We start from the raw sequence: 23,007 nt of genomic DNA on the forward strand, positions 1-23,007 counted from the left end.
TGCCAAACTGAATTTATTAGGAAATACCAACTTGGGTTTCCAGTTTTTGCTTTTCAGAGGTACAAATAAGAACCATCTTATGTTTCAGATCACTCTGAGATAACCAGTGTTATGTTATTCCAGCAACACCCCAGATTTTTGTAGTTGGCCTTCTCAGAGAGAAATGTAAGAAGAGGTATTACTGGGGCCACGCGGGGCAGGATGAAGCCTCGCTGGGTCAGACTACGGCGATGCGGGAAGTGCGGACGCCTTAGGGGCCTGAAGCGGAGGTCGCAGGCACGGTCCCCGGCCGCGGCCATGGCGGAGAGGCCCGAGGACCTAAACCTCCCAACGCCGTCATCACCGGAATCATCAAGGAGGCGCTCCGGGACGGTGTCAACATCTCCACCTCCCGCGCCGCCAGCGTCTTTGAGCTAATGCCACATCCTGTGCCAACAGCTTCGCGATGAGAGGGAAGCTCAAGACACTGAATGCCAACGATTTGCTGTCTGCCATGGAGGAGATGGAGTTTCAGCGGTTCCTTACCCGGTTAAAAGAAGCTCTGGAAGCTTATAGGAGGGAGCAGAAAGGCAAGAAGGAAGCTTCAGAGCAAAAGAAAAAGAACAAAGACAAGAAAAACCAAAACAGATTCGGAAGAGCAGGACAAGCACAGGGATGAGGACAACGATAAAGATGAGGAAAGGCTGAAGGAGGAAGAACAGAATGAAGAAAGTGGACAACTGAAGAGCATGGGGAGACGCCCCTTGGACAGAACCACGCCAATCCTGGAACACGTTTGTGTGAGGCTTCTTCCTGCTGCGCAGAGTAGTCTTCACAGAAGAGCCTGAGAAGATCGAAATAAAATCTGAATTATCATCAGGATTATCATCAAAGCCAGTGCTTCCCAGACTCAGAGCATCTGAGTAGCACAAACCTGTTTTGCTTAATCAGTCTCAAGGTTATAACTTTTTGGCAAGAGGGATTCTGAATGGCTAATTTAATTGGTCAGTTTGATCTCTTTTGTTTACATACACATATAGTTAGGCAATTATTGATCCCCACTTCCCTCCCTGCCCCCCCAAAAAAGTAATAATAACTTCCATGCTGCCAACTATGTTCCGGATCACAGAGGCAGTTAAGGCTCAGGAAAAATTGGGGTTTTATTACAATCAACCTATTTGATTATGTAGTATTTGGCAATACTAGCTTATTTCAAGTGATCAGAATGGCTTAGCTTTAGGAAATTATTAAAAGGGTTGAAGAAACAATGAAATCAGCTGTCTCTTCACTTGACAGTAACATTAATTGAATTTTGTTTTCTACAGACCCACTTGGCCTGGAGCCCTTCTATATTGCCTGTTAGGTGTGTAACCTGCCTGGGTGGCTATCTTCTAGGCACATAATGTTTTTAAATGCACAGAGTAGAATTAGTTAAACAAGATTGCCAATGTGTCACTCTTATAAAACAGATGATTTAGTCTTAAATGCACCTCACTGCCTGCCACTGTACGGTTTCAGGATTTGTCATCATCTCATGGAAGGTATAAAACTCCAGGCTTTCCCTTCCCGTGGTCCATCTTCCAGATTTGTGACTATGGCTTTTCGTTTTTCCAATTCATTACAAGTTCTGACCTTTACATCTTCTAGGCGCAGCTTTCTCCCTCTGTCCTTCTCACCTCCTGTCTGTCCTACCTCTCCTATGCTCCCCATTCCCATTTTCTCTGCCCCTCTTTTTCTTACTTCTGCCAACCCAGGAACTTGGATGACCTGCAATATCCCAGAGTATGGCTTCCTCTGATTCCCTAATTCTATCCTTATGTCTTAAAACTGATTTTGTAAACCTCTTTGACCCGTGAGGGAAATCTGATGGTGCTGGGGAATCTAATTCCTCCCCTCACCCATCCCCTTTAACTGCTCCTAAGTATCTCAGTTGACCTTTCCAGGTTTTCTTCTCTTTCCTTTTAGTGCTCCGAGCACTGTTTTGTTGGTCTCTAAGTTGAGTGCTTGGAGGTCGAAAAGTAGTGAAGTGTAGTTTGACACTGTTGATTTATTAAATGAGTACAGTGTAAGTTTGTTGATAAATGAGTGAAGACTATTGAGAAAATGATAATGCTTTGTATAATAAACATTATTGTTAAAAGTGAAAAAAAGAAGTATTATTAAAATGCTGAAAATTAAGAAAGGCAGGAATGGAGGGAGGGAAGAAAATAAAGAGAGGCAAGAGAATAGTAAGAGAAAAAGTCTGAGAACCAATACTATTCCCTGCCAGGGTCCAGCCCCGGTGGATCCAGGGAATTCGAAGGGGAGATGGCTTTGGTAAATCAGGATACAATAGCTTTAATTAAATATTAATTAGAGATATAAAGAGTAATAGAATGAGGATAGCTCAGTAGGAAAATTCAGTGGAGAAAAGAGGCTGAATAACTTGGTTTACGTGGAAAGCTAATAAAATTCCAAGACAAGGAATTTACATCACCTACGTAGGCCGCAGGCGTCCTCCCGTTCTCCCGAAGGAGAGGAGACACTAAGCCCTCCCCGGTCAGATCTTAGAAGCCCAGGCATAATTAGTAGGCTTGACGAGCCTCCACTTTCCAGATGGGAATTCAGCCAGAAGGTGAGAGAAAGAACGACATGGGGAGACCAGTCTTTCGAGGAACTGATCCCCTTTTTTTATTTTCCAGGGTCTGTTTTTATACACTGAGATGTTATACAAAAGTCACGCGGGGTCAGCAGTCCTGACATTTATTAAAGTCAGGTGCTTTATACAAATGTATACAAAGGTCTTAGGGGTGTTACATCATCTTCTGGCCAGGGGGCCTGCTGACAATTTATGACCCTCTCCTTGTGATAGCGGTCAGTCAACCAGAACACTTATTTCTCCAGGAGTGATTATTCTTAAAACAGACACCACCTTCCAAAGGTACCAGATAAAGTTACATTCCTATAGGGTGAGGGTGTAGTGGGTTTTAATTAAGGAAAGAATTTGCTTAGCCTAAGGTCTAACGTGATTAATATCAAAGGTTAATACTTATTTCTTCTATATATTCATTAATGTGTATAAGGGCAGGGGATGTGGAGACTTAGCAGCAAACATTGGTTCAACAATGAAACCCTCCACCGGTATAATTCCTAACTAGCCCACTAATACTATACTAATAATTTTCTAACTTCTCAAAAGAATCTGTTTTTAGAAAGTTTAGAGCATCTCGTGCCTCTCACAGTTGGGAGGCTGTGAACAATCACATGTGGCTGGACAAGCCTGTCAGGCAGGCTAGAGAACCTTAAGAGGAGTTTGTAGGTTGAAACACTCCTGTCACGCCCAGGAATTATTATTAACTGAAGCTCTAAGTTAACTCCTTCTCTGAAAGAGCTGGTGGGGGACAGCCCCCCGTAAAGTCAGAGGTGTAGGTGAGAGCACAAAGCAGTAAAGTAGGCAGACTCTGGTTTTGGGGGTAGATGCTCGAGAATTTCCAGGGGGACTCCTGAGGCTCAATCCCGCCTTTGCGTATGTCAAGCCTCCTTCCTCATGACCTTTGCCATGGGCGGAGTTCCTCACGCTGGCTCCCGGCAATTCCCGTTACCTGGGGACCCAGAGGCTCTGGTTTGAGAAACCCTAATTTTAGCCAGAGGAGTCAAACCATCTCCCCATGGTGGTGTAGTGGCATTTTTCTTTTCAGAGTAGGACATGTGTTCTTCCTTGGATGGAGCCTCCTAATCTAGTCTGTGTTGGGGAAGTGCTAAATACAAGTTAAGGAAATCTTCGGCTCATGGAAGTTTCTCATCACGTGTTCTTGGCTAATGACAATTCTTGTGGAGTTGGAGTGGTGGTATTGGGCATCAGCTGAATTTGTGTCTACAAATATTTCGGTGGCATAAGCTTAAAGGGAAGAAATATCAAGCCAGTGGAAGGCAAAATGAACTTAATGTACTTGACCAGACTGTAATATGCTTGAGGTCTGGGACTCTATATTATATATCATTTTTCCCTCCAATGCCAGTTCAGAGCTTGCAGCACAAAATAAATAAGTCGATGATAACACATTAAAAACCAGGGTATGCTAGGAGAAAGGCATGAGCATCCCATTTTACAGCTAAAGAAAATGAGGTACAAAGGCATTTCCTTTCCTGAAGTCACAAAGTATGGTAGGCAGTTTCTGAAATGAATCCCCAAAAACCCTGTCTCCTGGTTTCCCCACCACACTGGGTTTTAACCCCTCCACTAGGGACTGGGCTGAAACTAGTGACTCAATTTAGTGAAAATAATATAGTAAAAGTATTGCAATATCACTACTGAGATTAGGTTGAAAAAGATTAACTTACCACCCCTCTCCCTCTTCCTCTCTCTCTTTTTCCCTCCCTCCCTCCCTGGCTCTTCTCACGGTTCCCTTCTGATGAAGGAAGCTGCCATGTTGGGGCCCCCTGTGGACGCCCACAGGAAGAAGCGGAGGCCTTCCGTCCTTCAGCCCATGAGGAATTGAGGTCTGCCCACGGCCACACACCTGACAGAAAGCAGATCGATCCTGCCCCAGCTGAGCCAGCAGGTGAGACGGCAGCCCCATCCGACACCTGACATCCAGCTCAGTCACAGCCAGATCCTGACCTGGAGATCCTGACTCTCCAGATCCTGGAGACTGGGAGAGGACACGTGTTGTTTTGAGCCACTAAGTTTGGAGCAGTGTGTTTAACAATAGACAGTGAATGCACACAATTAATCTGAGGCCATCAGCTGTGTGACAGGTCCATCCCAGACCGCTTCCTGGGCATCTTTATACACTAACAACTAAATCCTCAGAGGAGTTACCCCTACAGAGGAATTTCAAGAAAGGTCCAGACAATATCTATCATAAAAAAGTAAAGCTAAACTTTGTTCTTAAGTTCCTTTATCCAACTCTCCCATTTTACAGCTGGGAAACAGGGTTTCAGACTTTCTCAGAGCCCCCAGGACATCTGGGAAGGGCCAGCTTCTTAATCTAGCCTACGCTGGGGAAGTGCTAAATGCTTGTAAAAGGAATCTTCCAGCTGATGAAAGCTTCTCATCACACGTTCTTGGCCAGTGACAGTGGTTTTGGAGCTGGAGGGTGGTATTTGGCCTCAGCTGAATCGGTGTCTGCATATATTGTGGTAACATAAGCTGAAAGGGAGGAGACATGAGGTCAATTCTAGGTAAGAAGAAACTAATCATCTTGACCAGACTGTAATCTGCATGAATCTGGGCCTCTGTACTACACGTCATTTTCCCTCCAGTGCCAGTGCAGAGCTTGGCACACCGTGTAAATGAGTCAGTGATGACACATTAAAAATGAAGACGGACACCTCTGTGGTAGTCCAGCGGCTAAGACTCTCGCTCCCAAAGCATCAGGCCTAGATTCCATCCTAGGCATTAGCAGGCCCATTTTTTTAATTAATTATTTTAAATGAAGGCTAATTATTTTACAATATTGTGGTGGCTCTTGCCGTACATCGGCATGAATCAGCCGCGGGTGCACATGTGTCCCCCGTCCTGGACCCCCCTCCCACCTCCCTCCCCACCCCATCCCTCTGGGTCGTCCCAGAGAAGCAGCTTTGAGCGCCCTGCTTCATGCATCGAGCTTGACTGGTCATCTATTTCACATACGGCAAATATACATGTCTCAGTGCCATTCTCTTAAAGCATCCCACCCTCGCCTTCTCCCACATAGTCCAAAAGTCTGCTCTTTACATCTAGCAGGCCCGTTTTATTTTTTTTTAATTTATTTATTTTAATTGGAGGCTAATTACTTTACAATATTGTATTGGTTTTGTCATACATTGACATGAATCAGCCATGGGTGTACATGTGTTCCCCATCCTGAACTGCCCCCCTCCCACCTCCTTCCCCATCCCATCCCTCTGGGTCATCCCAGTGCACTGGCCCTGAGCACCCTGTCTCATGCATCAAACCTGGACTGGTGATCTATTTCACATGTGATAATATACATGTTTCAATGCTATTCTCTCAAGTCATCCCGCCCTCACCCTCTCCCACAGAGTCCAAAAGACTGTTCTATACATCTGTGTCTCTTTTTCTGTCTTGCATATAGGGTTATTGTCACCATCTTTCTAAATTCCATATATATGCGTTAGTATACTGTATTGGTGTTTTTCTTTCTGACTTACTTTACTCTGTAAAATAGGCTCCAGTTTCATCTACCTCATTAGAACTGATTCAAACGCATTCTTTTTAATGGCTGAGTAATTTGGAAAAGACTCTGATGCTGGGAGGGATTGGGGGCAGGAGGAGAAGGGGACGACCGAGGATGAGATGGCTGGATGGCATCACTGACTCGATGGACGTGAGTTTGAGTGAACTCTGGGAGTTGGTGATGGACAGGGAGACCTGGCGTGCTGCAATTCATGGGGTCACAAAGAGTCAGATACGACTGAGCGACTGAACTGAACTGAACTGAATATTCCATCGTGTTTATGTACCACAGCTTTCTTACCCATTCAACTGCTGATGGACATCTAGGTTGCTTCCATGTCCTGGCTATTATAAACAGTGCTGTGATGAACATTAGGGTACACGTGTCTCTTTCAATTCTGGTTTCCTCGGTGTGTATGCCCAGCAGTGGGATTGCTGGGTCGTATGGCAGTTCTATTTCCAGTTTTTTAAGGAATCTCCACACTGTTCTCCATAGTGGCTAGCAGGCCCATTATACCACGAAAGAAAATGAGCTACGAAAGACACTTACCTCCTGGTTTCCCCACCACCCTGTGTTTTATCCCCTTGCCTTGGGACTGGGCTAAAACTAATGACTCAATTTAATCAAAATAAGACAGCAGAAGTGATGGGATGTCACTTCTGAGATTAGGATACAAAAGACTAACTTTCCTCGCCGCCCCCCACCCCTCTCTCCCCCTTCCTGTCCTCTCACTCTCTCCCTCCCCGCCCTCCCTCTCTCTCCCTGCCTCTCTCTCCCTCTCTCTCTCTCTCCCCGCTGCCTCCTGCTCTTCTCACGGTTCCCTTCTGATGAAGGAAGCTGCCACGTTGGAAGCTCCCTGTGGACGCCCACAGGAAGAAGCGGAGGCCTTCCGTCCAGTGGCCCATGAGGAACTGAGGTCTGCCCGCGGCCACATACCTGAGCGGAAAACAGATGGATCCTCCCCGAGCTGAGCCAGCAGGTGAGACGGCAGCCCCATCCGACAGCTGACATCCAGCTCAGTCATGGCCAGATCCCGACCCGTGGAGACTGGGAGATGACACGTGTTGTTTTGGGTCGCTAAGTTTGGGTAATGTGCATCAAAATAGAGAACAAATACTCGCCACTCATATCAGGCAATCAGATATTTGAAGGCCGGTCTGAGACCTCTTCCTGGGCATCTTTATACATGAACAACTAAATCCTCAGAGGAGGTCCCCCTGAATAGCAATTCCAAGAAATGTCCAGGCAGTATAAATCATACAAAAGTCAAGCTAAACTTGTTCTTAAAGCTCCTTTATCCAACTCTCTCAGCTTACAGCTGGGAAACGGAGGGACTGAGACTTTCTCAGAGCCCCCATGACACTTGGGAAGCGCCAGGACCTCAGCCTGCTTGGTTTCTCCATCTAAGTGTCTGTCTACATGGCTTCATCTCACTTCTCTTGCTATTTAAGGCAAAAATGAGGCCTTCCTGGGGTGTGCTAACTGACATGTTTCATGTAAATGGCCTTACATGTTATAAGTGATGAATATTCTCACAAGATTAGAAGCCCAACAATATTTGGTCCTACCTGTTCACAAAGAACCTCTCTCTGTACCCTTTGCTCTCCACCTCACTCCCCAGCAGCAATAGATGGACATGAATGGATTTGTTAGGATCCTGGGATAATGAGACACCTGGACACTTTGTGACCAGGATATTGTAACAGGGCCACACACACAGGCAAGAGGGAAGGAGCTAGTTTTAAGAGCTACTTTGGTATTGCAGATATTGCAATACCAATATTGCAGAGACTTGCACATATTCTGCAGCTCCTGGGATGTGGAAAGTGGTTCAGAAGGTGAAGGAGAATTTTTCAGGGTCCCAAGGAATTCTCAAAAGAAAAAAGAAGTAACAGGGTCCTCTTTGCAGAAGTCATTCAATAACATGTTCTCTAGCACCTTTTCTCTTGAAGCCTCATTCATAGGTTGTAATGTTTAAATGTGTCCACAGGAGGGCAGCATTTACCACGACTTAAAGACAAATAGCCTAAGTCAACTTCCGAAGACTAACCCACTTGAGATATTTTGTCTGCCAAACTGAATTGATTAAGAAATATCAACTTGGGTTTCAAATTTTTGCTTTTCAAAGGCGCAAATAAGAACCATCATATCTTTCAGATCACTCTGAGACGATCAGTGTTAAAATATATACCTGCCCCCCACCAAAATAGTTTTTAATTGGTCTCCTCACAGAGAAATGTAAGAAGAGTTACTAAAATGCTGAAGAAGTTTTAAAAAGAGAGAAGGAAAGAATGGAGGTGAGGAAGGAAAGAAATAGAAAAAGAAGAACAATAGGAAAAGAAATCTAAGCACCATTACGACTTGGCAGATCCTAGGATATCCAGAGGCTACCTGGATTTGAGAAACCCTCATTTTAGCCAGAGGAGTCCAACCATCTCCCCAGGGTAGGGTGGTCCCATTTTCCTTTTCAAAGTAGTACAGGAATTCTCTCTTGGATGGAGCCTCCTAATCTAGTCTCTGTTGGGGAAGTGCTAGATATGTGTTATGGATCTTCCGGCTCATGGATTTTTCTCATCACAGGTTCCTGGCCAATGACAATCATTTTGAAGGTCAGAGGAACTTAATCATCTTGACCACATGGGAATGTGCTTGCGGTCAGGGGCTCTAGACTATATGTCATTTTTTCCTCCAGTGGCAATGCAGAGCTTGGCACACAGAATAAATGAGTTGATGACAACACATTGGAAACCAAGACGTGCTAGGAGATAGGCTTGAGCAGCCCCATTTTGCATGGAAAGGAAATGAAATTCAAAGGCATTTTCTTTCATGAAATCACACAGTATAATTGGCAGCTTCTGTGTTGACTCCCAAAGAACACTTCTGGCTAGTATTCGCATCATACTGTGTTTCATCCCATAAACTTGGGACTGGGCTAAAAAATGATGACTGACTTTAATCAAAATATTATAGGCAAAGTGATGGGATATCACTTCTGATTAGGTTATAACAGACTAAGTTTGCTCCCACCCCAACCCTTCCCTCCATATTCACTATCACCCGCCCGCCCTCTCTCTCCCTCTCTCCCTCCCTCTCTCCCTCCCTCCCTCCCTCTCTCTCTCTCTTTCTCCCCCGCCTCTGGCTCTCCTCACGGTTCCCTTCTGATGAAGGGAGCTGCCATGTTGGGAGCTCCCTGTGGACGCCCACAGGAAGAAGCGGAGGCCTTCTGTCCAGCAGCCCATGAGGGGTCTGCCTGCGACCACACACCTGAGCAGAAAGCAGATCGACCCTCCGCCAGCTGAGCCAGTAGGTGAGATGGCAGCCCCGCCTGACACCTGACATCCAGCTCGGCCACGGCCAGATCCCGACCCGCGGAGACGGGTTTGACACACGTTGTTTTCAGCCGCTAAGCTTGGGTAGTGTGTTTCACAACACGAAATGAACACACACCACTAATACCAGGCAATCAGATATTTGAAGGCCCATCTCAGACCAATTCCTGGACATCGTTTCCCGCTAACAACTAAAGCATCAGAAGAGGTGCCTTTGAATAGAAATTTCAAGAAAGGTCCAGAAAACAAAAACCAGACAGAAGTAGAGCTAAATGTTATCCAACTCTCTCAGTTTACAGCTGGGAAACTGAGAGCCTGAGACTTTCTCAGAGCCCCCATGACATGAGGGGAAGGCCGGGGCCAAACCTAGTCATGTTTCTCCATCCAAAGTGTCTGCAGGTTTCATCCTCGCCTCCCTTGCTATTTAAGGCAGCTGTGAGGTGTTCTTGGGCTCTGTGCACTAACGTGTTTTATATAAATGTCTTGTACATTTTATGTAGTGGCGAATATTTACTGCAAGAGTGGTCCTTGATGTTCACAATGAAGAGACGTTGCTCAGCATCTCTGTACACCCTTTTCTCTCCACCTCCCGCCCCAGCAGCAAGAAACAGACATGAATGGATACTTGGATGCTTTCTAAACAGGAAACTGTAACCAAACTGGCAAAGGGAAGAGGGAAGGAGCTAGTTATAAGGGCTAGATGTGGTAGTTTATCTGCCAGAGACTTGCAGATATTCTGTTGCTCCTGGGATATGAAGGTGGCTCAGAAGATGGAGAATTTTTCAGGGTCCAAGGAATTCTCAAGAGAATAAGAAAACAAAAAATCAAACAGGGCCCTCTTTGCAGAAGACATTCAATAACAAGTTACTAAGAAACTTCTCTTGGAGCCGCATTCGTAGGTTGTAATGTCCACATGTGTCCACAGGAGGGCAGCATTTACCATGACTTAAAGCAGAATTATCAACGCTGCCCTCTAAAAGACTACTTGAGATATTTTTATACCAAACTGAATTAAGAAATATCAACTTGGCTTTCCAATTCTTGCTTTTAATGGACACAGATAATAGCCATCGTATGTTTCAGATCACTCGGAGATAACCAGTGTTATCAAATTCCAGCAACTCCAATAATACTCTGTAGTTAGTCACCTTACCCAGAAATGTAAGAACAGTTATTAAAATGCTGATAACTAAAAAGAAAGAGAGAAGGAAAGAATGGAGGGAGGGAAGGAAAGAAAGAAGAAAGGAGGAAAGTAAGAGAAGAAGTCCGAGAACAATTACGATTCCCCAGGTCCCTGGGAATCCATTGTCTCTGGTTCTAGGCACAGCGGTTTAGCCATCTCCGCAGGGTAGTGTCCTGCCATTTTCCTTTTCAAAGTAGGACAGGTGTTGCTCCTTGGATAGAACTTCCTAATCTAGCCTGTGTTGGGGAAGTGCTAAATATTTGTTAAAGAAATATTCCAGCCTATGCAGTCTTCTCATCACATGTTCTTGGGTTGTGGCAAACATTGGGAGGTGCGGCAGTGGTGTCTGGCACCCACTGAATGTGTATGTACCTACATTTTGAAGGCACGACACTACAGAAGTAGATGTTTTTCTGGAACTCTCTTGCTTTTTTGGTGATCCAACGGATGTTGGCAATTTGATCTCTGGTTCCTCTGCCTTTTCTAAAATCAGCTTGAATATCTGGAAGTTCACGGTACACATACTGTTGAAGCCTGGCTTGGAGAATATTGAACATCACTTTGCTGGCGTGTGAGATGAGTGCAATTGTACGGTAGTTTGAGCATTCTTTGGCATTGCCTTTCTTTGGGATTGGACTGAAAACTGGGCAGTGTAATTTCATTTTCCTTTTCAAAGTAGGACAGGCGTTCTTCCTGGGGTGGATCTTCCTAGTCTAGCTTATGTTTGGAAAGTGCTAAATATGCATTGAGAAAATCTTCTAGCTCAGGCAAGCTTCTCATCACGTGTTCTTGGCCAATGACAATCGTTTGGGAATTGGAGTAGAGTATCTGGCATCCGCTGAATCTGTGTCTGCCTACAGTTTGGTGATGTAAACTTAGAGGGAGGAGACATCGGGCCAGTTCAAGGCACGGTGAACCTAATCATCTTGACCAGACTGTAATATGCAAGGGGTCTCTACTATACTAACATGCAAGGCTCTCTACTCTATGGCATTGTTTCCTCCAGTGCCAGTGCAGAGCGTGGCACCCCATATAAATGAGTCTGTGATCACACATTAAAAACCAGGCATGCTAAGAGATAGGCAAGAACAGCCCAATTTTAGGTATTGGGGTATAAAAGCATTTTCTTTCCTAAAGTGACAGTGTGATCAGCAGCTTCTGAAATTACTCCTAGAGAACACTGTCTCCTGGTTTCCCCGCCACACTGAGTTTTATCCCATCCCCTTGGGACTCACTTAAAATAATGCAGCAAAAGCTTAGGGATGTCGCTTCTGAGATTAGGTTACCAAAGATTAACCTTCTCCCCACCCACCCCTCTCTTCCTCATTCTCTCTCTTTCTCTCCCTCCCTCTCTCTCTCTCTCTCTCTCTGCCTCTGGCTCTTCTCACCGTTCCCTTCTGATGAAGGAAGCTGCCATGTTGGGGCTCCCTGTGGAGACGCCCACAGGAAGAAGCGGAGGCCTTCCGTCCTTCAGCCCTTGAGGAACTGAGGATTTCCCGCGGCCACACACCTGAGCAGAAAGCAGATCAATCCTCCCCCAGCTGAGCCAGCAGGTGAGACGGCAGCCCCATCTGACACCTGACATCCTGACCCGTGGAGACTGGGAGATGACACGTGTTGTTTTGGAGTGATGTACTTCACAACAGAGAATGAATACACATCACTAATACAAGTCAATCAGACATTTGAAGGCCCATCTGAGACTTCTTCCTGGGCATTTATATGCTAACAACTAAATCCTCAGAGGATGTACCTTTGGATAGAAATTTTAAGAGGGTCCAGACAAATCATATAAATGTAGAGCTAAACTTGTTCCTAAAGCTACTTTATCCAACATTCTTGGCTTACAGTGGGAAACTGAGGCACTGAGCCTTTCTCAGAGCCCCTGTGACATTAGGGAAGGGCCAGGACCTCAGCCTGATCTGTTTCTCCATCTAAAGTGCCTACAGAGCTTCATCCTCACTTCCTTTGCTATTTAAGGCAGAAATGATGCTCTCCTGGGTTTTGCTCACTAACATGTTTTGTATAAATGCCCTCCACATGTAATGTAGTGATGAATATTTGATGCAAAACAGGAGGCCCAACAGTACTCGCTCCTTGATGTTCGCAGTGAAGAGAAGTTGTCCTATCTCTTTATAGCCTTTGCTCTCCCCCTCACACCCCGGCAGCAATAGATGGACATGAATGGAATTGTGGGGAGCCCTGGATAACGGGATACCCAGATGTTTTCTGAACAGAAAATTGTCACCAGGCCACACACAGGCAAGAGGAAAGGAGCTAGTTATAAGAGCTAGATTGGGGGCTTATCATCCAGAGAATTGGGCTTCCCAGGTGGCACAGTGGTAATGAATTCCCCCACCAATGCAGGACATACAAGAGACATGGATTCGATCCCTGTGTCTAGAAGATCCCCTGGAGGAGGAAATGGCTACCCACTCCACCATCCTCCCCTGAATTATTCCATGGATAGAAGAACCTGGCCAGCTATAGCGCACGGGGTCACAAATAGTGGGGCACTACTGAACACGCCATCTGTCCAGTACTTTGGCCACCTCATGCGAAGAGCTGACTCACTGGAAAAGACCCTGATGCTGGGAAAGATTGAGGGCAGGAGGACAAGGGGACGACAGAGGATGAGATGGTTGGATGGCATCACCAACTCCATGGACATGGGTTTGAGCAAGCTCCGGGAGTCCTGGCGTGCTGCAGTCAATGGGGTGGCAAAGAGTTGAACACAACTGAGCAACTGACCTGAACTGAACTGAAACGCGCACACACACACACACACACACACACACAGCCAGAGAACTGCAGACATTTTGTAGCTCCTGGGATGTGGAAAGTGGTTCAGAAGAATAAGCAGAATTTTTCAGGGTGCCAAGAAATCCTCAAAAAAAAAGAAAGAAAGAAAACACAGAGGCCTCTTTGCAGAAAACAGTTAATAAATTATCAAGCAACTTTTCTCTTGGAGCTGCATTCACAGGTTGTAATATCCAATGTGTCCACAGGAGGGCAGTATTTACCACGAATTAAAGCAGACTCTCCAGGTCGTCCTCTAACCCTTAAGATACTTTATCTGCCAAAAGAAATTTATTAAGAAATATCAACTGGGGTTTCCAACTTTTACTTTTCAAAGGCACAAATAATAGCCATCATATGTTTCAGATCACTCTGAGACGACCAGTGTTATCAAACTCCAGCACCCTCCAAAACATTTTGTAGTTTGCTTTCTCACAGAAAAATGCAAGAAGAGTTATTAAGATGTGGAAAATTAAAAAGGAGAGAAGAAAGCAATGGAGGGAGGGAAAGAGAGAAAGGAGAAAAGTAAGAGAAGCCTGAGAACCATTACGGCTTTCCTGTTCCCTGGGGATCCAAGGGCTCTGGTTTAGAGAAACCCTAATTTTAGCCAAAGGAGCCCGGAGTTCTTGCCATGGTAGGGTCGTCCCATTTTCCTTTTCAAAGTAGGACAGACATTCTTCCTTGGATGGAACTTTCTAACTGAGCCTATGTTTGGGAAGTGCTAAATGTGTGTTAAGAAGATTATCTAGCTCAGGGAATTTTCTCATCACAAGTTCTTGGCCAATGATAATTGTTTTGCAGTTGAAGTGGTGGTATTTGGCATCCGCTGAATTTGTGTCTACCTACATTTTGGTGACATAAGCTTAGAGGGAGGAGACATCAGGTCAATTCAAGGCAAGACGAACCTAGTCATCTTGACCAGACTGTAATACGCTTGAGGTCAGGGACTTCATGGCAAATGTCATTTTTCCTCCAGTGCCAGTGTAGAGCTTGGCACATGGTATAAAGGAGACGATGATAATGCATTAAAAACTGAGATTAACAAAGAGTATTAATTTTCCAGTGTCTGTGACCCAAGGTATCATGGAAACGGGCAACGTACTATATATTCATTTGCATATGATCTGTGTTTAATTCCCAAGTTAAGATTTTAATAGTCAACAAAATTCAGAGGATTGGAAAAGGAATATTGTGCATATTCTCCTATTTCGTTACACAGGTCCACTCTGGGGGCTGGTAAAATATCGGCCACATGTTGGCCACGCCGTCACCTGCAGTAAAAATACTGGCCGCCAGATAGTGTAATTGCCGTGTGTGTGCTTAGCCGCTCAGTCGTGTCCCACTCTTTGTCACCCCGTGGACTGTAGTCCGCCAGGCTCCTCTGTCCAGGGGGATTCTGCAGGAAGAATACTGGAGTGGGTTGCCATGCCCTCCTCCAAGGGAGCTTCCCAATCCCGGGGTTGAAATCAGGTCTTCCGAATTGCAGGTGGATTCTTTACCATCTGAGGCGCCAGGGAAACCCAACGGCCTTTCTGTTTATCTCTCCTCTGCTGCCGTGTCCCTTCAGGTGGGTCTCTGAGTGCTGGTCTCTGCTGATGAGACTAAATGGCCTTCAAATTCATTTTAATTACTAAACCTGGGAAGAGGAGAAAATAATGGACAGAATGATAGAGTTACAGCCAGACTCTTCACCTTTGAGTTCATCTGAGATTCAGGTTGATTTTATTGGAGGAGACAGAGAAGGAAACACAGTTTCAGAAGCTCAGTTCCTATTTCTAACAGAATCAATGAGCTAGAGGGTGAAGTGTTTCCCGCCCTGGCTGGAGTCTGTCTCCCTGTTCTGTGGGGCCATCAGTAAGACGTAGCTGAGGGTTCGTTCCTTGTGGAGGAGAGAAGTGAGGTTTGAGTATGTTACACAGGGGATGAAAGGGGTTTCTGGAGATGAATTAAACATCTATCTTTTAACAGGGAACTGTATTCAATATCCTGTGATAAACCATCCTGGAAAAAGAATATTAAACAAAAAGTCTGTCATCCAACCAGCCCTGACCCTGTTTCCAATACCACAAAGCAGAGAACTTTATCAGGCACAAAAAGGTAGCAACAAGGACTTCCCTGGTGGCCCCATGGTTAATACTCAACACTTCGAAGGCAGGGGGCACGGGTTCCATCCCTGGTCCTGGAACTAAGATCCCACGTGCTATGCATCACAGCCAAACAAAAAAACAGGCAGCAACAACTGCCTAGACCCAATTAGACAGAGTTGAACCTGCAGTGAATATAAAGTCTCAAACCTGGATCCAAATTAATGAACAGTGCTGATTCAGCCAAATGCACGCCCCCATCCTCCCACCCACCCGACCCCTGCCCCAGGCCACCGTCCTCAGAACACATGTGGTTCTGGTTCTTCCACATCTGCCTTACTGTATTCAGCCCTCTCAGCAGCCCCACGCAGGTGTCCTGACAGCCCCATTTCAGGATGAGGAAGCTGAGGCTGACTGTCAGGACTGGTGGCCCTGGGGTTTGGACACATGTTCCCTGGTGGCTCAGATGGTAAAGAATCTGCCTGCAATGTGGGAGACAGGGGTTTGATCCCTGGGTTAGGAAGATCCCCTAGAGGAGGAAATGGCAACCTACTCCAGTATTCTTGCCTGGAGAATCTCCATGGACAGAGGAGCCTGGCGAGCTGCAGTCCATGGGGTCACAGAGAGCTGGACATGACTGAGTAACTGAGCACTCATGCAATGCACCTTAGACTTTACTTAGCACATTGCAAAAACTGTATTTTTGCTATTATTTGAAGAAAAAGAAACTGTATTGTTTATTATTGTAATTAGATGAGTCACAGCAATTAAATTTTTAGGCAAAAATTAATTTAAAAAAAAGAGAAAATGAAGTCACTCAGTCGTGTCTGACTCTTTCAGACCCCATGGACTGTAGCCCGCCAGGCTTCTCCATCCATGGGATTTTCCAGGCAAGAATACTGGAGTGGGTTGCCATTTCCTTCTCCAGGGGATCTTCCTGACCCAGGGATCAAAACCCGGGTCTCCTGCATGAAGGCAGACTCTTTACTGTCTGAGCAAACAGGGGATCCCTTAAAAAAAAAATTATTTTTTAAAAAGAGAGAAAGCTTTAAATCAGCCAAACTTAAAAAAAATTTTGTTGTTGTTGCTCTCTCTTGTTTTCTCTGAATGAATCAAGACTGCTCCATCCTGTGAACCAGTGGGTCCAGGCTTTGACAAAGATTATTCAGTTTGATCAGTGAGATGCTGTATACCTTGAGTGCCCACTGTGTTCCAGGCTTTGGCTAGCTATAAAAGGATTGACAAATGATGCTGCTGAGGGCTGCCTTGCTGGCTCCCCCAGGACTGTAGGAGAGATAGTAAGTTACAAACCAGGAGAACAACGTGTTCTGTGTGACAGACTATAGATTAAGACCCTTTGAGAAGCGTTCAGGAAAGGCTTCCTGGAGGAGGGGGCATTTAACCAAGTGCCCAAGTGATAGGAAAGGGAAGAGAATTTAAACCAGAGGGAACTCAAGGGTAGGTGGGTGAGGCTAAAGGGTAAGAAGTTGTGAGCAATTGGATGGACCCGGAGCTGGAAGCCAGAGGAGCCTCGAAGGAGCAGTGTCCCAAGCTTCAGGGTCTGGACTGTAACCTGTGCAAGAGCTTCTTCTTTTTTCTTTCATATTTGGCCTCACCATGACGCCTGTGGGATCTTAGTTCTGCAAACAGACAATGAACCCATGCCCTCTTTGATGGAAGTGGGAAGTCTTAATCCATCTGACTGCCCAGGAAGTCCTTCCCATATGTTTCTACCTCTGCAGGTTTTATGCTCCCAGTGAGCAAGGGCTGACAAACCTTTTCTGTCAAGGGTCAGGTAGTTAATACTTTAGGCTCTTCCAACGCTGGGTTCTCAAATGAAATAGCATGGCCATGTATTCAATAACATTTTATTTGCGAAAACATTCAGTGGCCCAAAAATAAACCCTCCCATACATGGTCAAATGATTTTTGAGGAGGGCGCCTAGATCATTCAATGTGGAAGGGAGTTTTTCAACAGTGTTGGAAAAAAATGGATTTCCGTAAGCCAAAGAAAGAGGTTGGGCCCTGACGTCATACCATAGACAAAAATTAACTCAAGATGGATCAAAGACCTAAATGTCATAGCTAAAATTATAAACTTCTTAGGAAGAAAGCCTCATGATGTTGAATTTGGCAAGGCTCTCTTGGAAGTTTCATCAAAGGCAGAGACCACAACAACAAAAATAGATAAATGGGACTTCATCAAAATGTAGAACTTTTGTGCATTGAAGGACACCATTAGGGACTTCCCTGGTGGTCTGGTGGGTAAGGCTCCGCACTTCCAATGCAGAGGGTGCTGGTTCAATCCCTAGTCGGGGAACTAAGATCCCACATGTGCTGCTGTGGTCAAAAATAAATTTTTAAAAAAGAAATTTTTTTAAAAAGACACATCAATGGAACAAAAAGTTACTTATGGAATGCCAATCATGTTATCTGATAAGGGGTTAATATCCAGAAAGTGTAAAGAACTCCTAAAACTTAACTACAACAAACAACCTGATTTAAAAATAGGCAAATGGGCTTCCCTGGTGGCTCAGTGGTAAAGAATCTGCCTGCCCTATATAGGAGACACAGGTTCGATCCCTGATCCAGGAGGATCCCGCATGCCTCGGAGTAACTATGTCCGTGTGCCACAGCTGTTAAGCCTGTGCACTGGAGCCCAGGAGCTGCAGCTGCTGAGGCCATGTGCTGAGAGCCTGTGCTCCACAATGAGAGGCCACTGCAGTGAGAAGCCTGCATGACGCGACTAGGGAGTAGCCCCTGCTCGCTACAACTAGGGAGAAGCCCATGCAGCAAGGAAGACCCAGCACGGGAAAAAAAATATTCAAAATAATAAGCAAAGGACTTAATAGATATTTCTCCCAAAAGATTTGCTGATAAGCACATAGAAAGATGTTCAACATCATTCCTCAAGGAAATGCAAATCAAAACTACAAGGGAATACCACTTGGCAGCCATTAGGAGGGTGATATTAAAGAGAAAAAAAAAACCCAGAAAATAACAAGTGCTGAGGAACCTTGCGCTTTGCTGGTGGGACTGCAGAATGGTGCAGCAGCTACGGAAAACCATTCCTTAAAAAAAGGTATAAATAGCAATTCCTCAAAAAAAAATTAAAAATGTAGTTACTAACAAGGGAGTTCCCCGGTGGCCTAGTAGATAGGAGTCTGGACTTTCACTGTCACGGGCTCAGGTTCAGTCCCGAGTGGGGGAATCCCGAAAGTCATGCAGTGTGGCCGAAAACAGTTATCTTATGATCCAGCAATTCCTTATCAGAGTATATACCGAAAAGAAGTGAAAGCAGGAACTCAAACAGTTATTTACACACCCAGATAAACTTTTACCACTACTTGCAATAGCCAAAAGGTGGAAACAACCCAAATGTCCATCAACTGATCAGTGCATAAACAAAATATTAATATGATCTATCCATACAATGAAATAGCATTCGGTCTTAAAAAGAAAGTTCTGACACAGGCTACAAGATGGATGAATGTTATGTGGTCCAGTGATTAAGACTCTGAGCTTCCTGTGCAAGGGACGTGAGTTCAATCCTTAGTCAGGGAATTGGAGCCTGCATGCCGCAACTAAAAGAAGATCCCACATATCGCAACGAAGCTACTGCTTGCCACAACTAAGACCTGGCACAGCCAATAAATAAGTAAATATTAAAAAAAAAAATCTTCCCTCATGCTCACCTGGGCTTCCCAGGTGGCGCTGCTGCTGCTGCTGCTGCTGCTAAGTCGCTTCAGTCCTGTCCGACTCTGTGCGACCCCAGAGACGAAAGCCAACCAGGCTCCCCCGTCCCTGGGATTCTCCAGGCAAGAACACTGGAGTGGGTTGCCATTGCCTTCTCCACCAGGTGGCGCTAGTGGTAAAGAACTCACCTGCCAACCCAGGAGAAGTTATGAGACGTGCATTCAATCCCCGGGCCTGGAAGATCCCCTGGAGAAAGAAATGGCAACCCACCCCAGTATTCTTGTTTGGAGAATCCCCAGGCTACAGTCCATAAGGACACAACTGCGGTGACTTAGCACTCACACAGCACACATGCTCACCTCCCACAAAATCAGATTACCTGCCTGTCCAACTTGGAAAAGCCATGAGAAATAAGAGGTTCTGAAAAGAAAAGAGTTTGCATCCTTTGAGGAGTGTTGAAGACTTACAACAAGCATTTCAGAATAGAAAGAGAGTTGTGGCTGAGTGGCTTTTAAAGTGCAGAGATGAGCTGATTCATCTAGAACTTGCAGGCAAGTGGCTACTAACAGAGGGGTCCCACACCCACCGAACTGTTTTCCGGAGCCAGGGGGACAGGTCTAGACTGAGGGTCAAGGAAAATTCTAGACCTAAGCTTTCTCTTTCTCTTTCTTTTTTGGCCTCGAGGCGTGCGGGATCTTAATTCCCCAACCGGGGATGGAACCTGTGTCTCCCGCAACAGAAGCGTGGAGTCTTAAGCACTGCATCCCCAGGGAAGTCCTAGCGTTCAACTTTTTGATCAGAGGGAATGAAGGGTGAATGGCAGGTCAACATCACAGCTAAGGGAGTAGAGAAGATCATGGAAACAACACCCAAGAGGGGCAATACCTGAGCCCACGCCACTGAGCTCTAGAAAGACAGAACTGCCGGCCGAGGCATCAGTGCTCCTAGCAAGGAGCGGAGGAGCAGGAGGGGCTTTATGCGGTCATTTTAAGGGAGATAAGGAGAGAGGCTGAGGAAGGCAGATAATCGTCAGCAGATGAACTTGGAGGTCCTTTCCAAGAATCTCTGAGAACCAGGTGGGATAAAAGGTACAGAAAAGTAATAAGAAGGAGAGGAGGGAGTGGATACTTGTTTTGGGACATTTTCTGTGAGCCGGTGTTTTGCACATACATCTTTTTTTCTTTGTAAGATTTTTTTGATGGGCACCATTTTAAAAGTCTTTATTGAATTTATTACAATATTGCTTCTGTTTTATGGTTTGTTTGTTTGTTTGTTTGTTTTTTGGCCCTGGGGCATGTAGGATCTTAGCTCCTCAACCAGGGATCAAATCCCCTGCATTGCAAGGTGAGGTCTTAACCATTGGACCGTAAGGGAAGTCCCTGTACATAAATCTTATTGAACCTTCATGCAAACCTGATGGGTTGGTATTATTATTATTTCTGGTTGGCAGATGAGGGAACTGATGTTCAGTTTACATAACTTGCCCGGCATCACACAGCTAAGCTGGTGGAGCCAGCAGGGCTCAAATCCAGGACTGTCTGATTCCCCAGAGAAAGTCCAACTTCTGGTAAATGAGAGGAATTGTGAACACCTTGCAGTTATGGTTTTTAGCCTTCTTTTGAGCCACAGACCTCTTTGAGGGAAGGAGTTTCTAGACAAGGGTCCCATGCATGGGCTTTAAGGGACCTAGGAACCTCCTGAAACTACCTATGAAATCTACTTTGCATGTGTATTTTCTGGAGAGAAGATCCGTGACTTTTCAGTTCTTTAAGAGTCTTTCAAAAGATTTTTTTAAAACATTTATCTGTTTATTTGTCCACACTGGGTCTTAGTTGCAGCGTGTGAACTCTTAGCTGCGGTGTGTGGGATCTAGCTCCCTGACCGGGGATCACACCCAGGCACCTGCATTGGGAATGCGAAGTCTTAGCTACTGGGCCACCAGGGAAGTTCCAGTAGATTTTAACCTTGTTCTGGGAAGTCCATGAACCCTCATGATAGAGGAGAGGCAGGAGGCGAAAACTCTCTCAAGAAAGAGGTTTAGACTATGCAGATGACAAAGGAGAACTGGAGTGCCAGATAAACTGATAAAGTGCCAGGATGTCATATCTAGATGGGATCATCATGTCCACTGTCTTGGGTATTTGTCACACTTGTGGCCACCCAGCATCTTTTGAACACCCTTCCTGTATCCTGGGAGTTTCTCGTGCTGGGAATAATCCACTTCCCTTTCCCAGTATCCCTTGCTACTAGGGCACAGATGTGATCCAACTCTGCCAATCAGAAACCCTCCAGCAGACTGGGGCTCAGATGGTATCAACCATAGAATCTAGTGCAAGACAGTCCCTGTAGGGGGTCCTCATCAAACCAGTTTTGCAGTGTGGTTTGGACATTGCTTCTGGAAGCCGAGCCTGGCAGGATCTTTCAGCCCTTCCAACAAAATTGCCCAGTATCTTTGTAACAGGCTCCCTTTCTGCTTAACCAGCTTAGTCAGTGTCTATTGCTTGTAATTAAGACCCCTAGATGACACACCTACATTTATGGGGTGTGCACACAGATGGGAACTCAGCACCCAGTCGTGAGGGATTGAGACCCGCTGTAGAAACACGTAGTGTCAGGAAGAAAAGAAGTGCAGTTGGTGCCTGCCTGTTGATCACAGGCTTACCCTGTATTGATGAGGGGTTGATGAAAGAGTAAATGATGTAAATTGTAACATTACAAAACAGGGAAAAAAGGAAAAGTAGAGGCCAGTGCAGCAATTAGGAAAATTTTGATTTTTTTTAATACTTACAAAATGTTTATTATAAAAAACATGATAATGTAATGATAAATCTGAATTAAGTACTGTTCGCTCATCCTTAAACCTTCCACTGGGCTTCCCTGGTGGCTCAGATGGTAAAGAATCTGCCTGCGATGCAGAAGACCCAGGTTCAACCCCTGGGTCGGGAAGATCCCCAGGAGAAAGAAATGGCTGCCCACTCCAGTATTTTTGCCTGGAGAATTCCATGGATGGAGAAGCCTGGTGGGCTACGGTCCATGGGGTTGCAAAGAGTCAGCCACGACTGAGCGCCTAACACTTTCACTTTCACACCTTCCACTAGGAATATGTTTCTCAAGGCTGAGTTTCAAACTTTTTTCCCTTGTTTCCATTTAAAACGTTTTCCTTTTCTCAGTACAGCTTTAAAGGTTACTCTCCATTGACAGTCACTACAGAATCTCAGCTGCATTCCCCACTGTGCCACCTCCTTGAGTCTAATCTTCTCCAGCAGTGTGCCTCCCTCTCCTGTGTCGCCCTCCCCTCCCGCACTGGTGACCACTCACTGGTTCTCTATGTCTGTGAGTCTGCCAATTTTTTATTGTATTCATTAGTTGTTTGTTTGTTTGTTTTTAAGTGAAATTCACAGTGTCTGACTCTTTGTGACCCCATGGACTATACAGTCCATGAACTCTCCAGGCCAGAATACTGGAGTGGGTAGCCTTTCTCTTCTCCAGGGGATCTTCCCAACCCAGGGATTGAACTTAGGTCTCCCACATTGCAGGCAGATTCTTTACCAGCTAAGCCACAAGGGAAGCCCTGTTTTTTTAAAAAATTCCTCATATAAGTGATATCATACAATATCTGTCTTTCTCTGTCTAACTTATTTCACTTTAGCATAACGCCCTCCAAATTCATCCATGGTGCTGCAAATGGCAAATTTTTTAGCTTTTTATGACTGAATAATATTCCATTGTGTGCGTCTGTGTATACACACCATAGTGTGTGTGTGTGTATTATGTCT

General features: G+C 45.3%; 1 pseudogene; it reads left to right on the plus strand.

Annotated features, from left to right (window-relative positions):
- Positions 1–297: 297 nt before the first annotated feature.
- Positions 298–1,213, plus strand: LOC109562440 (DNA polymerase epsilon subunit 3 pseudogene; annotated as a pseudogene).
- Positions 1,214–23,007: the final 21,794 nt, after the last annotated feature.

Source organism: Bos indicus, chromosome 8, assembly GCF_029378745.1.
Source record: "Bos indicus isolate NIAB-ARS_2022 breed Sahiwal x Tharparkar chromosome 8, NIAB-ARS_B.indTharparkar_mat_pri_1.0, whole genome shotgun sequence".
Classification (NCBI taxonomy): domain Eukaryota; kingdom Metazoa; phylum Chordata; class Mammalia; order Artiodactyla; family Bovidae; genus Bos; species Bos indicus.